Source organism: Salvia miltiorrhiza, chromosome 3 (assembly GCF_028751815.1).
Source record: "Salvia miltiorrhiza cultivar Shanhuang (shh) chromosome 3, IMPLAD_Smil_shh, whole genome shotgun sequence".
NCBI lineage: Eukaryota > Viridiplantae > Streptophyta > Magnoliopsida > Lamiales > Lamiaceae > Salvia > Salvia miltiorrhiza.
Genome location: NC_080389.1, coordinates 8,134,777 through 8,150,696, shown reverse-complemented (window position 1 = coordinate 8,150,696; position 15,920 = coordinate 8,134,777). Strand labels below are relative to the sequence as shown.

The 15,920-nt window shown below is 42.3% G+C and overlaps 1 non-coding gene across 1 annotated transcript; it reads left to right on the top strand.

The window, feature by feature from the left end:
* The first annotated feature begins 15,004 nt into the window (after window positions 1-15,004).
* Window positions 15,005-15,111, top strand: LOC131019251 (small nucleolar RNA R71). Its single transcript, XR_009100171.1, has one exon. It is a non-coding gene; the product is annotated as a small nucleolar RNA R71 (small nucleolar RNA).
* Window positions 15,112-15,920: the final 809 nt, after the last annotated feature.

The window sequence follows — 15,920 nt, the reverse complement described above, 5'->3', positions numbered from 1 at the left end:
TGTTATGTAGTGGGAGTAATTGAGGTTTAGGTGCTATTTATAAATATTAAATATTTTTTATTTAATAATTTTTTTTATTAAATCGTGTTATCTAATTTTCTAACTGATGTAATTATGGATGATAGTTAATGATTTAATTTATTGATTTTTAATTAACCGTTTAATTTTAATTGATGTAGTTTATTTCAGTTAATTTTTCATTGTTATTAATTTTATAAGTATAGTGCCTTAGTGGAACTAATGAAATCGTGGCTTATAAAAGTAACCGTCGAAATACAATGAATTTTTAGCAACTAACAAATTTCGCATATTCAAATTCTGCATTTCAGAACAAATATAATTAGAATTCAAACCCCACAAAAATTGGTCAACTAAAGTTGTTTTCAGTTATTTTAAAAATTCGGTTAATCATGATTTTAAAATTGGCGGCAGTTAGTGGCGGGAAAAAGTAGCCGTTGAACTGCTATTTTATATAATATATAGATTATATTTTTATTTAAACTTTATATATAAATAAAACAATAGAAAATCAACAATTTCCATCATTCTAATTCATTCATTCACGTCTGCAACATATATAGGGTTGGGATTTTTTTTTAAAAACAAAAGAAAGTTGACGTTTGGAATTTCACGTCGCCGCCCAGCCTCCAAGTCATTGCCGGCGTCCACGCTAGTCGCCGTCAGCCACAGCCGCCAGCCGCAGCAACCACGTCGCCGTCCAGCAGCAACAGTCGCGGCGAAGCAGCTGATCACTAAATTATTAGCAACAAATTACCGCAACTAACACGGTGCAATTGCAGCACAAAATCAGTAACCGAGTATCGTATCCACAGGGACTATTATAACGAATTACTCTAAGTAATCCTAATTAAACTATAGTAATATTCAGGCAACGAAAGGTAGAGATTGGTTGACGTAAATTAAAACGCAAATAGAAACTAATAAAAATACGTAGATAAATTCAAATATGGAAAACTCTGACCCTAGGGATGTATTTTCACCAATCAACTACATGCATTCAACCTATTGATTCAATTACCAATTTTAATCCAACCCTGATGAAAGATCACTATATTATTCACAAGCGTCTCTAACGACCACCTATGAACGTAGATTAATTAATCCCTTTTCGCATTCAAGACTCCAAGGAATAAATTAACTCCCAATAGCACATAAAGAATAGCTTCCTATAGCTTCACCTATCGCATTCAAGACTCAAGGCTAACACTATATCATGCATTCCTGAATCGGCTGAACAATTATCGCATTCAAGACTCAAACTGAACAGCTAGACATGTAAATCATTGATCAGATAATTCACAAGAGAACATGCACCAGGAATCATGAATCATAAGTTGGAAGGCAAATTGATATCAATAAATCAAAAACACATAATCAATCAGCTATATACAAACCCTAGGTTCAGATTAAAAGAATTAGCCAGACATAATAAAATCAAACATAAACATAATTAAATTGAACGCAATTGTAAAAACAAATTGTATAAAAACCGAATTGAAACGATTGTAGCGGCTTGAATCTTCAATCTTGATCCAAGCCTTGAAAACTGGAAAGCTAAAAAGTTCTAAAGCTATAAAACTGAAATATGAAAGTTGAGAACTGAAAAACTAAAGCTGGGAACCCTAGATAGGTCTAAAGAGGACCTATTTATAGTCTTAGGGTCAAAAACCAAGTTCTAATCCGAAAATAACTTGAAAAATCGTAAAAACGCGGAAGGAAATAAAACACGCCATCAAATCGGCGACCCGTTCGGCGGTCGCCGAATTGATCGCCGAATTTCGGCCAAATAACACACGAAAACGGCGACCGCCGTTTTTCCAACTCCAAGCCAAAATTCAATCAGGGAATTCGGCGACCTGGCCGGCGATCGCCGTCTTGGTCGCCGTTTTCACCCTTTAAATCACCAAAAATCGGCGGTCAACGCCCTTTGACCGCCGATTTGCTCCTTTTCCGTCCCGACTCCAGAATCTTCGTCTTTTCTCGATTTTTGGGCTCGATTCTCTCAAAACTCTTCTCTTCAACATGTTCCTTACACTCCATGCTCCAATATCACTCAATTCTGCATCCAAACAGTCAAAACTACACCCAAACGTGAAATCTCGAAATAATAGTAAATGAACTCCAAACAATAATGAAACGGGTGTAAAATCAACTTAAACTACAGAATATAAACCATAAAAACCATGCAAAATGAGTGTTTATCAACTCCCCCAAACTTAAGATGTTGCTCGTCCTCGAACAACGAGAAGAACAAAATAATAAACACGAATGGGTAAGATGATTGGATCCTCGATGCCTCAGAAAAATATAACTTTTGAATTCCCTCAAATTCTCAACACATGAACACAATAATCACCAACAAGCATAATCAATGGCAAATTCAACCTCGACATTCCAACAATTGACTCTCAAGATAAAAGTGTTTCGCTCAACTCTCAATTGATGGAAAAAGGACATGTATCACTCATCGAAGCTCATGAAATGCAGATTACTTACCATATGCTTGCCAATTGTCTCAAAATCTCCATCGCTAAAAGTGTGTCAAGGGTAAGATCAAATAGGTCTTAAATTTGGGTTCTAATGTAGGGACATTGGATTAGGTAGGGAAATTTGGCTAAGTGACTCAAATTAAATTGCTCTCACCAACCTTATGACTTCACCATTCAAGCATGGAATAAATTCCATCTTCCACCTAACAACATCTCCATAATCATCACAAACCAAGGGATATAATCATCATAACTCAAACTAGACATTCTTTTATGCTCTCGTTTTTCTCATAACAACAAAGTCGACTATCCATGAATTTTTCAATTATCACTCGACTTTCTCAATCAACTTTCATCAAAATTTCTTTCTTTTTCTCTTTTTTTTTTCTTTTTCTAGAGCTTATAAGAATGACTAGAATCATGTTTCACCCTTATTTCAATCAACCCACAGACAATATCATACGACGATCCCCATATACTCCATCACCCCCTATCATCCGGTTAATGAATCAAAGCTTAAAAAGGCTCAAACACGGTTAACAAGGGAATAATATTTTCAGGACAGTGTTTGGGATATAACGTGGCTTACGAAAAATGGCCTAAGATCATTTCAAACTCTTGAACACAACAAGCAACCTCGACCAAGACTCATGGCAAGTTCTAGAAGCGCACTACATGCATGACAACACTAAAAAACAAAGAACAAACTGCAAATATGGGCAGTTAAGGCTCAATTCCTCACAAGTTTGTTCAACGTCAAAAGTCAAGGCAAAATCTACTCATCAATCACACACATCGGTTCAAATCATGTCACCATATCAAGAAAAATAGGGAATTACCTTCTTTTTCGCAGAAATCGTCACAGGCACCTTACCAATCAACTAAATAGAGCAACAAACATTCAAAAAGCAAAGGAACTACGGATTAAGTCTGAGAGAATATATCAATTTTAGTTACAGGCCCATGAATGAAATACTAAGAAAATCTCCTCAAAACATCAAAAAGATCAAGAAAATGCTAGGCTAAAAATGCAAACCATAACTAATCTCCATCCCCCTCCCCCAAACTTATTAAGGAGCCTGTCGAAAATAAGTTTGGAGGGAAAAATAGATAAAAGTTATGGTTAGCATACTTACACATCGCTCAAGATGGCGGTCCTGTCACGACCGGCCTTAATTAAGGATAATTAAGCCGGGAAATCATGACTGGGGAAGGGAAATTAAGAAGCGGGTTGAGAAAGGGGCGCATAAAAGAATACTCAAAGAGCTTGAATACGCGTGAAATATTCCTTAAAAAGGAAAAAGGCATAGTTCGCATAAAAAGGGTACTAAAAGAACTTGTATACGCGTTATATTCCTTAAAAGGAAAAAGGCATCGTTAGGGGCTTGGCTAAAACATTATCAGAGTTTGCAGCGGAAGGCGTAACTGAAATAATCAGTGTTTACAGCGAAATGCATAACTGAGATACATGTATGAAGACATGTATCCTTTCTGAGCCTACTTTAAGTTCAACAAAAACTCCACTCAGCAACAACACTTCATCGCCCATCACAGCTCAACCTGCACAAACATAAACATCGAAGGGCTAAGTACAAGAGTACTTAGTGGGCAGTTGCCAAGCATATAACATAACATCATTAACAATTTCACAATATCGCATAAGAGGCATGAGTTTCTTTCATATCATTTGCTCATTAAACATTTCCAAATTCATAAATAGCATAAGGGCATTCTTCATCATCAATCTTCATTAACAAACATCGTGTCGTGGAGAAGGCCTTCCCCAACGAACACGGGCATCGCACCGTGAAGGGGAGCCTCCCTCAGCGGTCACGGCATCGTACTATTGAGGGAGGCCTCCCCCAATAGACGCTGTAACACTGGCATACTGGCATCGCGCCGCGAGAGAGGCCTCTCTCAGCGGACACGGGCATCGCGCCGTGAGGAAGGCCCTCCTCAACGGACACGGCATCGTACTGTTGAGGGAGGCCTCCCCCAACAGACGCAAGCATCAAACATAAGCATAAACTTATCAGCGTAAAGCATTCAAGCGTAAATTACATAGGGCGTAAATAGTATAAACAGCATAGCGTAAATCATTTAACGTGCAGCATAATAAAGCTTAACTCATTTAAGCGTAATAAAGCATACCATACTTGAAGATCCAATTTGCATTTTAAAGCATAACATTTGCATAGCATTTTATTTACGCGTAAGGAATTGCCCACCTGATAGCAAAGTTTTGCTAAGGTACTGTGACTTCTTGAATAGTTCTTACTCTCGCGCTTGACCTTAATCATGAGAATGTAAAATAAGACATTGCCTCGAGGAAAATTCTCAATTAATGAGAAAGCGTAATTAACTATGCATGAATCTGGTATGCATGAACTAATCTTCTGAGCGATAATCGGGAATTCTACTATTAATCCTTGTTAATAGATTTAATTAATTCTCATATAACGCGGTCGAATAAAGCTGTGATTCTTTCTTCCTTATCGGAATATTCTAGTCGTGAAATAAATCTCGCCTTTGTACTCGTTCGAAATAAAAGAACTAACTAGGCTTTTCTCAAGATGTGAGCTCGTGGAAACTATCGGGCTTTTCGATAGAAACATCATTACTAGCGTAACCTCAAATAATTAATAGGCTCAAAAGAGAGTAGTCAATTAATTAAATAAACCAGTGGCTTTAAAGAAATAAATGATAATAGCTCGTTTTAAAGTCCGAAGTCCAAAAACATTAATTAATAAACTGGGCGGCTCATTACTGAATACGAATCGGCTCACCCACTGATAAATAATTGGGCTCCATCAAAAATTGATACTGCTAGGCTTAGCTCAAAGGAGTAACTTCAGCTCAAGCTTTAAAAGAATTAAAGCCCAACTTAAAAAGTCTTCGACCCAAAATAATTAAAATAGGGGTCCAAATAATAATTAATGTGGCCAAAATGATGAATTAAACTGGCCCAACGAAATATAAATGGGACTAGAATAATAGCCCATCATAAAATATGCATCAGCCCAACTCCTTAATTAAATCGAGCCCAATAGAATTAATGAGAAGGGCCAATTAAATAAAAGACTGGCCCAATTCGAATTTAAAAGTGAAGCCCAAGTTTTAAAATAATCAAAGTCCATCCTCTCTCTCTCTCTACTCAAATTCTTGGTCCTTCATTTTTCTCTCTCAAACTCGCCGCTGCCCTCTCCTATCTCTCTCGACTCTCGGCCTGCCTCCAGTCGAGGTGTCGGCGCGCGGCTCCGGCGACTGGTCGCGCCTCCACAGCTCTGGAACTTCCGGCGCCGCTTTCTTTTCCTCCACACATGTCAGACGCAGCATGTCCAATCGAGAACAGGAATCGAGCCCTAGTTTCTCTCGATTCAGGCGGAAATCGTTGCGCCGCTGGGCTTCGTTTGCCGCTGCTCTGGCCGTCCCAACCGCCGGCGAGCAATTGTTGATCGCGCCGCCTCCTTTCCCTTCATCGCATAGCCCTAATCGTCAAACCCAGGTCGCTGCTGCGGCCGCATCCTCGTCCGAAATCCGACGGGTTGCTGTCGTCTGGGAGCGGCGCTGCTCCGGCCTCCTCCTCTCCGGTCGTTCAGCCGCCATTTACTCCGTCCTGCATCGGCCAGCGACACAAACAGATCTCGCTTTTCTCTCTCTGGAAGAGCCGCTGCAGAGCAGCCGCTGCTCGGCTCGGTACCGGTCTGCGTCATCTTTCTCCGGCCGGCGTCGTGGCTATTCTGATGCGGCGAGACGACGAGAGTTGGCCGCCTTCTCTCTCCGTTCCGGCAGTCGGGGTTCGGCAGTTGCTTGGGCAGTCGGCCCCTTTTCCCCCAAAAGCTAAGTTCGATCCCCAATTGTTGTATAAACGAATTCTTGTAGTATCTAATACTCTATGAATCTCATAAGTGTTATTGCTATCTTGAATACTTGGTTTAGAAGCTAAAATGTTGAAACGTAATTATCTCGCATAAAATTCTAGTATGATGCTGCTATTTACGCCTTTGTCTTGTGAATAAAAACTGATTGAGCTATTCTGTATCTGTAACATGCTATGGATTATTCTCTATTACAGAAACTCATGGTTTAGCTATGTTCATAAGCGTATTATCTGAATCTCATAAGAAAACTGATCATCGGTTGTGTTGGGGCGTGAAATGCATATTATGAAAGAAGGCATATGAGATAGTAAATACCTTGATTGTTTGTTGTTGATGGCTGTTGTTGTTGATTGAATCAGTGGATAGATACACTGAAATATAAAGATTGTTGGTTTTCCTCAATGAATGCAGGAGGAAACAGGGAGAGGTGGAAAAATTGAAGTTTAAGTCTTACCTTGAATGTTGGCAGCAGCTTAATGAATTCTCCTCACTTTGGTGGCTGAAGGAACATAGAATGAAGGCAAGGAGTGTTGGCTAGTAGCCTTAAAGAATCGAAGATGGTGGAGGTGGTGGTTGAAAAGGTAGGGAGCAAAGGGTGGTGGGCTGAGGGGAAAAAGCATGGCTTTAGCAAAGTTAAAGAAAAGGAGCTGATATGCGTGTACTATGCATATTTTCTTTTGATTTTGTGTCAATACTTTAGTGAGTGGTATTAAGTGGCCACGTAGAGTCCACAACCTTTATGGTATACTAGACGATTTCCCCAAGCTGGGAACTAGACTGTAATCTGTGAACTGTAAATAAATACTGGCTTCGATTTTAAATCATCGCATTTCTGTATCTGCTTGATATCTTTTTCCTTGCCTGCTAACTTAATAAACTGTAATATAATTTAAATTAAATCCGTAGATTTAATCTGCGTTGCAGTCGGAATAATTCATCGACTTCAATGCACTAATAAATATAACTGCTTCTGTTTTTCGATTAATAAATAACATGACTTTGCTAAGTCAGTTACAACTTGGAAATAATAATTATTGAATGGCTCAATAATCCTCGTCGCGTTTTTCTCATACGTTATAAAAGTATAAAGCTAAAATAATAACTCCGTTTCTGATAAAAAAAATCAGGACCATAAACTGGATTCATTTATAAAAATTGCATTTACTAGTTTTAATCATAATTAAAAGAGCGGGCTATTACAGGTCCTCCCTGTCGCCTCTGGAACTCCTGAAACTGTCGTAGGAGTTCCTCCTGCATAGCCATCTGCCTCGCATATTCTTGCTGCTGTCTCGCCATCTCAGCCCGCTGCCACGCCTCAAAAGTCGCCTGCCGGTTGAACTCCTCCCGGGCGTAAGTCTCAAAAGCGCCATAATGAGCAAATTGCTCGCGCTGATATGCATCCATCGCTTGCTGCTGCAGGCGGACCGCTGTGACGTCAGTGCGCATCACCGTGAGCTGCGCCTCTTGTTGCTCGGCGAAGGCCTGCAACCGCTGCATCCGATCGGTGAGGTCAGTCACATCAAAATGGGCTCCCGGTCCCCATTGTTCTCCGGCTGCTTCTGCCGCGGGCTCCTCCTGCTCCTCTTCCTCCTCATGCACCTGCTCCTGCTGAAAGACCTGCTCATCAACCCGCTGTCCTGTAATAACTCTCAAGTGGGAGTCAGTGTTCATTAGCCAATTTTGCGTCTCAAAGCGTCCGCCCACTCGGGTGAGAGGCGGGTTCGGCAGGGGGAAGTGGTCTCCATCACTTTGCACCAGCTTGAATGGGTGCTGGGCGCTCGTCAAGAATCGCATGTGGACCATTCGGCGACCGTTGAGCAGCGTATCACCTGCCAATGCATCCCATTGAGCAACGGCGGGACAAATACGGCGGGCAAGTGGTGTGAGCATCCCTCCAATTGTAATCACTCCTCTGGTCGCGCTGGATGCCTTAAACAACTGCTTAAGGAGAATGTAAGTCAAATCCATTGGAGTGCGTGTGAGCATCCCCCATATGATGAACAGCTCCTGCCTCGTCACATGAGTGTTGTCCTTCCTTGCCAACACCGTATAAGCTAAGATGCGGTGTACCATTCTGAGGACAGGATTTCTTATATCCGCCGCATTCGACGTCCCCGACACAAATGCTCCAGCGCTCGGCAGGGCTATTTCTCTCCAGAATGCTCCATCATTGAACTCGGCACCAATAGAGTGCACGGTGTAGCCCCCTACCCTGCAATTGAGTGCCGTGGTGATCTCGGTCACCGCGATATCTGCCTCCCAAATATTATTGAGCTGAAAAGAGATGGTTCTTGGTCTGTTTTCCTTGAAGACCGACTGATCCAACGAGCTCAGAATCTCCAGCGTTGCTCGTTCATAGGTGGGCCATCCACCGTTAAAGATGTGGACCCACCCCACATGGTAGAACAAGTCTCTCACGTCGTCATAAATGCCCATCTCCCGGAGAAGGTCATGATCGGCATACCGTGTGATTTCAATCCCCTTCTTGGCAAGCTTCTTAAACCGGACCCTATCATCGTCGGATAGAAGGACTACCCCATGGAACTCGGGGTCCTCCCGTGTGTATTCGTCCGGTTGGCGGGAGCTTGAGGCGCCGGCGGTTCTACGCTTCTTTGGGGCCATGGTACCTGGATTAATTGCTAGTTAGAAACCATGTAAACATCCACAAGATTTCAAAACAAGCCAACTAGCACCCCCTTTCCATCTCTCTTGACAAATCCAACCTTCGTTGTCTATCATAATCCCCCCATAACATGCTTAATCTCCCCAAATATATAAAGTCTCATGGATATTATGAATGCCACAATCATCATCACATATCATCATCTAGTAAAGACCAAACAAAATCAAAGCAAAGATAATATCCCCTTGAGACTTGACTAATCTAGAACTAGCATGCTATTGTGAATTCATCCACTTCATCAACACCAACAAGTATCTAACAATAAGCATCAAACACCAACACAAAACATATAATTCAAACTCCCTAAACAATTAAGCTCATAAAAAGTTCTAGCATAAACCCTAGCTCTACTACCCCATCAAAAATTTCACAATCAAACCAAAGAAACATAGTAGTAGCATAGGAATAACACTAGATTAAGAGTTAGAAGCACATACCTTGAGGATTTAGGAGTGATTTTCGAAAATTCAAGTGTTCTTGAGCAAAAACCCCAAATTCGTGAATCTCCCGATTTGGTGAATGAAAACCCGAAGTAATCGGATGGAATGGAAGATAATGATGTGGGTAGTGAATGTATGTAAGGAATTGTGAAGATTCAAAGTCGTTTGGGAGTAATTGAATGAAGAATTTTCGAAAAAAATGACTACTATGTGTGCTGAGTGTGTGTTTTAGGTGAGAAGTGGGAGAAAGGGGGAAAAAACGTGTTTAAAACCTTACCTGGGCAGTTCGGCGACCAACTCGGCGATCGCCGAGTTGGTCGCCGTTTTTCGGCAATTTAAGGAACAAATTCGGCGATCGCCGAATTTCGGAAACATGCGTAAATTTCATCCAGGGAAATCGGCGACCTGGACGGCGATCGCCGTTTTCGTCGCCGAAATCTGGGCTGGGTCGCCGAATTTCCAGTCGAGTCGCCGTTTTTCGATTTTTTCATTTTTTTTTTTTTTTTTTTTACTGCAAAAACGAAACACACTAGCACAAACATGAAAAACGAACAAAAACTCACAAGGTAAAAACTAAGAAATTCCACGAGAAGAACGAAGGGACAAACAAAAAACAAGGAAAAACAAATAAAAACTAACAAAGCAAGTAAAATTGGGTTACCTCCCAACAAGTGCTAAAATTAACGTCTATAGCTTGACGATACCTCCAATTATGGATCAATGAAATTGACCACTTCCACGTCGTGGTCCAACTCAGCTTTGAAATACGGTTTGAGGCGATGTCCATTAACAGTGAAAGTGGACCCATTCGATGCAAACAACTCATAAGTCCCATTCCAATTGCTCTTGTGAACCACATATGGACCTCTCCATCTAGACTGCAGCTTGCCAGGAAAAAGTCGAAGCTTAGAATCATACAAGAGTACCTCATGTCCCGGCTTGAATTCCTTTGTGCGAATGCTCAAATCATGGAACTTCTTCGCCCTTTCCTTGTAGATACGGGAACTCTCATACGCTTCATTCCTCCACTCATCCAACTCCGTCAACATATCTCGCCTTGTATGACCGGCCTCCTTGAACTCCAAATTGATTCTCCTCGTCGCCCAATATGCCTTGTGCTCTATCTCAACAGGTAAATGACAGGATTTGCCAAAAACAAGTTGATAGGGAGACATACCAATTGGAGTCTTGTAGGCGGTGCGATATGCCCAAAGAGCATCATCCAAGTGCTTGGCCCAATCTTTCTTGTTGGAGACACTCTTCTCCAAAATCTGCTTGATTTCTCGATTTGCCAACTCTGCCTGCCCATTAGCTTGAGGATGATATGGAGTCGTCACCTTGTGCTTTACTCCATACTTCGCCAAAACGCTTGCTAGCAGCTTGTTGTTGAAGTGCGAACCCCCATCACTAAGCAACGCTCTCGGTGCTCCGAATCGAGTCAAAATATTCTTTTGCAAGAATTTAATGACTACCTTTGAATCATTGGTGACAGTCGGGATTGCCTCCACCCATCTAGACACATACTCAACCGCAAGCAATATATAGGAAAAACCACATGAAGGAGGGAAAGGACCCATGAAGTCAATTCCCCAAACATCAAATAGCTCTACCTCAACAATGATGTTTTGCGGCATCTCATCCCGCTTGGTAATGTTGCCCATGCGTTGGCATCGATCACAAGACTTCACGAAAGCATGGCAGTCTGCAAAAATTGAAGGCCAATAAAATCCACTATGATTTACCTTCATGGCAGTGCGGTTGGCTGCAAAGTGACCTCCACTAGGTGAGCTATGGCACTCCTCAATGATCTTCGGCCATTCATGCTCCCTAACACATCGCCGAATAAAGCCATCGGCGCACCTCCGGTATAGGTAAGGATCCTCCCAATAATAAAACTTGACATCATGGAGGAACTTCTTCTTTTGATAGTGCGATAACCCCTCGGGAAGAGCTCCAATAACCAAGTAGTTGCTATAATCGGCATACCAAGGATCCTTAAATAGTACCGCCCAAATCTGCTCATCGGGGAAGGATTCATTGATGGCCATGTTCGGATCATCCCCCTCAATCGGATTCTCCAATCGAGACAAGTGGTCAGCTACCACATTCTCACATCCCTTGCGATCTCGGATCTCCATATCAAACTCTTGCAGCAATAAGATCCAACGAATCAAGCGGGGCTTGGAGTCCTTCTTTGTGAACAAGTAGCGGATGGCGGCATGATCAGTGTAGACAATTGAATGAGTTCCAATCAAATAAGAACGGAACTTATCAAAAGCATACACCACCGCTTGCAGCTCCTTCTCCGTGGTAGTGTAGTTCATCTGCGCAGAATCCAAAGTTTTACTAGTGTAGTAAATTACCTTGAACAGCTTATCTCTCTTTTGCCCCAACACAGCTCCCACGGCCCAATCGCTAGCATCGCACATCAACTCAAATGGGGCACTCCAATCCGGCGTAATCAAAACTGGCGTAGTGATCAGTGTAGCTTTCAACTTCTCAAAGGAGACGAGGCACTCATCGGTGAAGACAAACTTCACATCCTTCTCTAGCAAAGCACAAAGTGGCTTGGACAGCTTGGAGAAGTCTTTGATGAATCGCCTATAAAATCCTGCATGCCCCAGAAAACTCCGCACCGACTTCACAGACGTAGGAGGCGGCAACTTCTCTATAGCCACGATCTTAGCACGATCCACCTCTAAACCTTGGGCAGAAACCTTATGTCCCAAAACAATGCCTTCTCGAACCATGAAGTGGCATTTTTCCCAATTGAGCACTAGTGCCCTCTCCTCACAACGCTGCAACACTTGAGCTAGATTGTCCAAACAATTATCAAAGGAGGAACCAAAAACAGAAAAGTCATCCATGAATACCTCCATAATGTTTTCAATCAACCCATGGAAAATCGCCATCATGCAGCGTTGAAAAGTGGCAGGAGCATTGCAGAGACCAAAAGATATCCTCCTAAAAGCAAAAACGCCATAGGGACAAGTAAAAGCGGTCTTATGCTGATCCTCCGGGGCTATCATAATTTGATTGTAGCCCGAGTACCCATCCAAGAAACAATAGTACTCATATCCTGCCAAGCGGTCAAGCATCTGATCAATAAATGACAAAGGAAAGTGATCCTTACGTGTGGCTGCATTCAAAGCTCGATAGTCAATGCACACGCGCCATCCTGTGATTAGCCTCGTAGCTATAAGCTCATCTCTCTCATCCTTAACCACAGTCATGCCTCCCTTCTTGGAGACAACTTGAGTTGGGCTCACCCACTCACTATCAGAGATGGCATATATGATTCCTGCATCCAACCACTTGAGCACCTCCTTTCTCACAACTTCTTGCATCGCCGGATTCAAACGTCGTTGCGGCTGCACCTTAGGCTTGTATTCCTGCTCTAATAAAATACGATGCATGCAAATAGAAGGACTAATTCCTTTGATGTCAGAAATAGACCATCCTATAGCAGACTTGTATTTCCTCAACACTCGCATCAACTTCTCCAACTCCAACGGAGATAAATAAGCAGATACAATAACAGGAAACGTTTCATTCTCACCCAAAAACTGGTACCTCAAGTGCTCAGGAAGCGGTTTCAGCTCAAGTTTGGGTGTAGCTGCAGCTGCAGCTGGCGCAGGAAAATCAGCTCCCTTTTCCGTGGACTTGCTTCCCCCATCAACAGGTTTGTGAATATCCATGTAAGGCACAGGATCGATGGGATGGCTCTCAACGGCCTCCAGCTCTGCAATATAATCTAAAATCTCATCACACGCCTCATCAAGATCGGAATAAGGATATAAGGACTGTGTGATGCACTCCTCCAAAGGATCATCTACAGCTGCAGGAAAATCCTCCATAGTATCAATTAGGTTGCAATCCTCAACTTGTGGCTCAGCTGGCTTCTTCATCGCATCATAGATAGACAACGTCATCTTCTCATCATTGACACGGAAAGTCAGATCTCCCTCCTGAACATCTATCAACGCACGGCCCGTAGCTAGAAACGGACGCCCCAAGATCAATGGAGTATTCTTGTCCTCCGGCATGTCCAATACTACGAAATCTGCAGGAAAGATAAACTGCTCCACCTGCACTAGAACATCCTCCACAACTCCCTTGGGATACGTAAGGGAACGATCTGCCATCTGCAAAGCGATAGATGTAGGCTTGATTTCTCCAATCTCCAACCGGTTGAAAATAGAGAGAGGCATCAAATTGATGCTTGCCCCTAAATCACACAGAACACGTGAGAAATTCTGCCCTCCAATCACACAAGCTATAGTAAAGCTGCCAGGATCCTTCTGCTTCAATGGTAGCTTTCTTTGTAGCACAGCACTGCATTTCTCGGAAAGATTGATCGTCTCATATTTCCCCAACTTCTTCTTGTTGGAGACTGCATCCTTGAGGAACTTGGCATAGCCTGGCATATCTCTCAAAGCATCAAGTAAAGGAATATTGATATGCAGCTTTGAAAATACCTCCATAAACTTGGCTAACTTCGCATCCATCTTTGGCTTTCCCAGGCGATTCGGGAAAGGCGCTACAGGCTTGTACTCTGGCCTGGGAAACGTGGGAGTAGGAATGGGCTCCTTAACGGTAGCAGAACTCGATGCCTTTGAAGTAGGCGGCGAATCGCAAACAGTCGTCTCCAAGTCATCTTCCTCAACAATCTCTACACCTTTTCCCTTGCCATCCTGCAGCTCTGGATGATTCTGATATTGAGTCCCGCTCCTTAGATGAATTGCATTACACTGATTTTTAGGATTGATCTCAGTGTTGCTAGGGAACTTTCCTGGTGTGTGCTGTGCAGCTGCTTGGTTGGCAATCTGACCAACTTGATTCTCTAACATTTGCACTTGTTTGGACAGTGCTGAAAAGTTTTGCTCCATGTTGAACATTTTGGTTCCCAAGTTTGCCGAGTTTGTCTCCATCCCGGTGACCTTCACCAAAACTTGCTTCATCATTTCCTCTATTGAATCTTTCTTTGGCTCATTGATGACTCCCCCACTAGAAACAGAAAATCCAGGTGGAGGCTGCAAAGCATTGTTGGGGTTTGAATAGGAAAAATTTGGATGATTCCTATTATTTGGATGATACGGTGGATTTCCGCCCTGATGTCCTTGATAGTTTGGTCTATTGAATTGGTACTGCCGCTGGATGTAATTAGCATCTTCCAACTGTGACACATCAGGTAAACTCGGCTGCTGAGGAATTTTAGCTAGCAGTGTCTTTCTCTCCAACTCATACTGCTTTTGAAGAGCTTCATATTTCTCCTTAAAATCATCTCTCTCCTCATTCACAGCTGCAATTCTTCTCGTGGAATTTCTGTCATTCGGCCATTGGTAACTGTTGGAGGCCATCTCTTCTATCACACGATACGCCTCCTTTGTATTTCTATGGAGAAGACATCCACCTGCAGTAGCATCCACCATACTCTTTGTTAGACCAGTCAAACCATTATAAAAGTGAATGATTTGCTGATCCTCTGTGAAACCATGTTGTGGGCATTTCCTGAGCAGCTCACGAAATCTTTCCCAGGCATCATGAATGGTCTCATCTCCTAGCTGGGAAAAATGAGAAATCTCTGCAATGATTTTCTGAGCTTTAGAGGCAGGAAAGTATTTTGCCAAGAAAGCTCTACACAAATCCTCCCATCCAGTAATAGCACCTCTGTCCAAACACTTGAACCATTCCTTTGCTCTATCTCTAAGAGAGAATCCAAACATCTTCATTCTGATGGCATCTGGTGGCACTCCATTCTGCTTAATAGTGTCGCAGATATCTAGAAACTGAGTGATGTGGACATGCGGATTTTCATCAGCCATTCCACTAAAATGTTCAGCTTGCACCATGTTTATCAATCCCGGCTTCAGTTCGAACGTGGTAGCCTGCACAGCTGGTCCCCATCTGCCTCCTTGAAATTGATCAACCCTAGGCTGATACATGTGATTCAGTGGTGGCTCTGTTGGAGGAGCCCGGTTGCGCTCTCTTTCTTCATCTAGTTGCCTCTGAAGGTTTGTCACGACTTGCACAAGAGTTTGAAGGTCCATGTTATTCTCTGCCATTGCTTGCTTTTTCTTTTCGCGGTTGTCTCTTTTGTACTGTTTTTCGATTTCCAAGTTCAAAGGTACTAGATGTTCCTTTCCTTTGGATCTCGTGATCATGTACGCCTGAGACAACAAACAAAAACAGAAATTTAAAAACTAAAAAAAAAATAAAATAAAATTAAAACTTATAACGCCTGAAATAATGCTTAAGTCTAATCAGAAATATTAAAGTTAATTCTAAATAGTCCCCGGCAACGGCGCCAAAAAGTTGATCACTAAATTATTAGCAACAAATTACCGCAACTAACACGGTGCAATTGCAGCACAAAATCAGTAACCGAGTATCGTATCCACAGGGA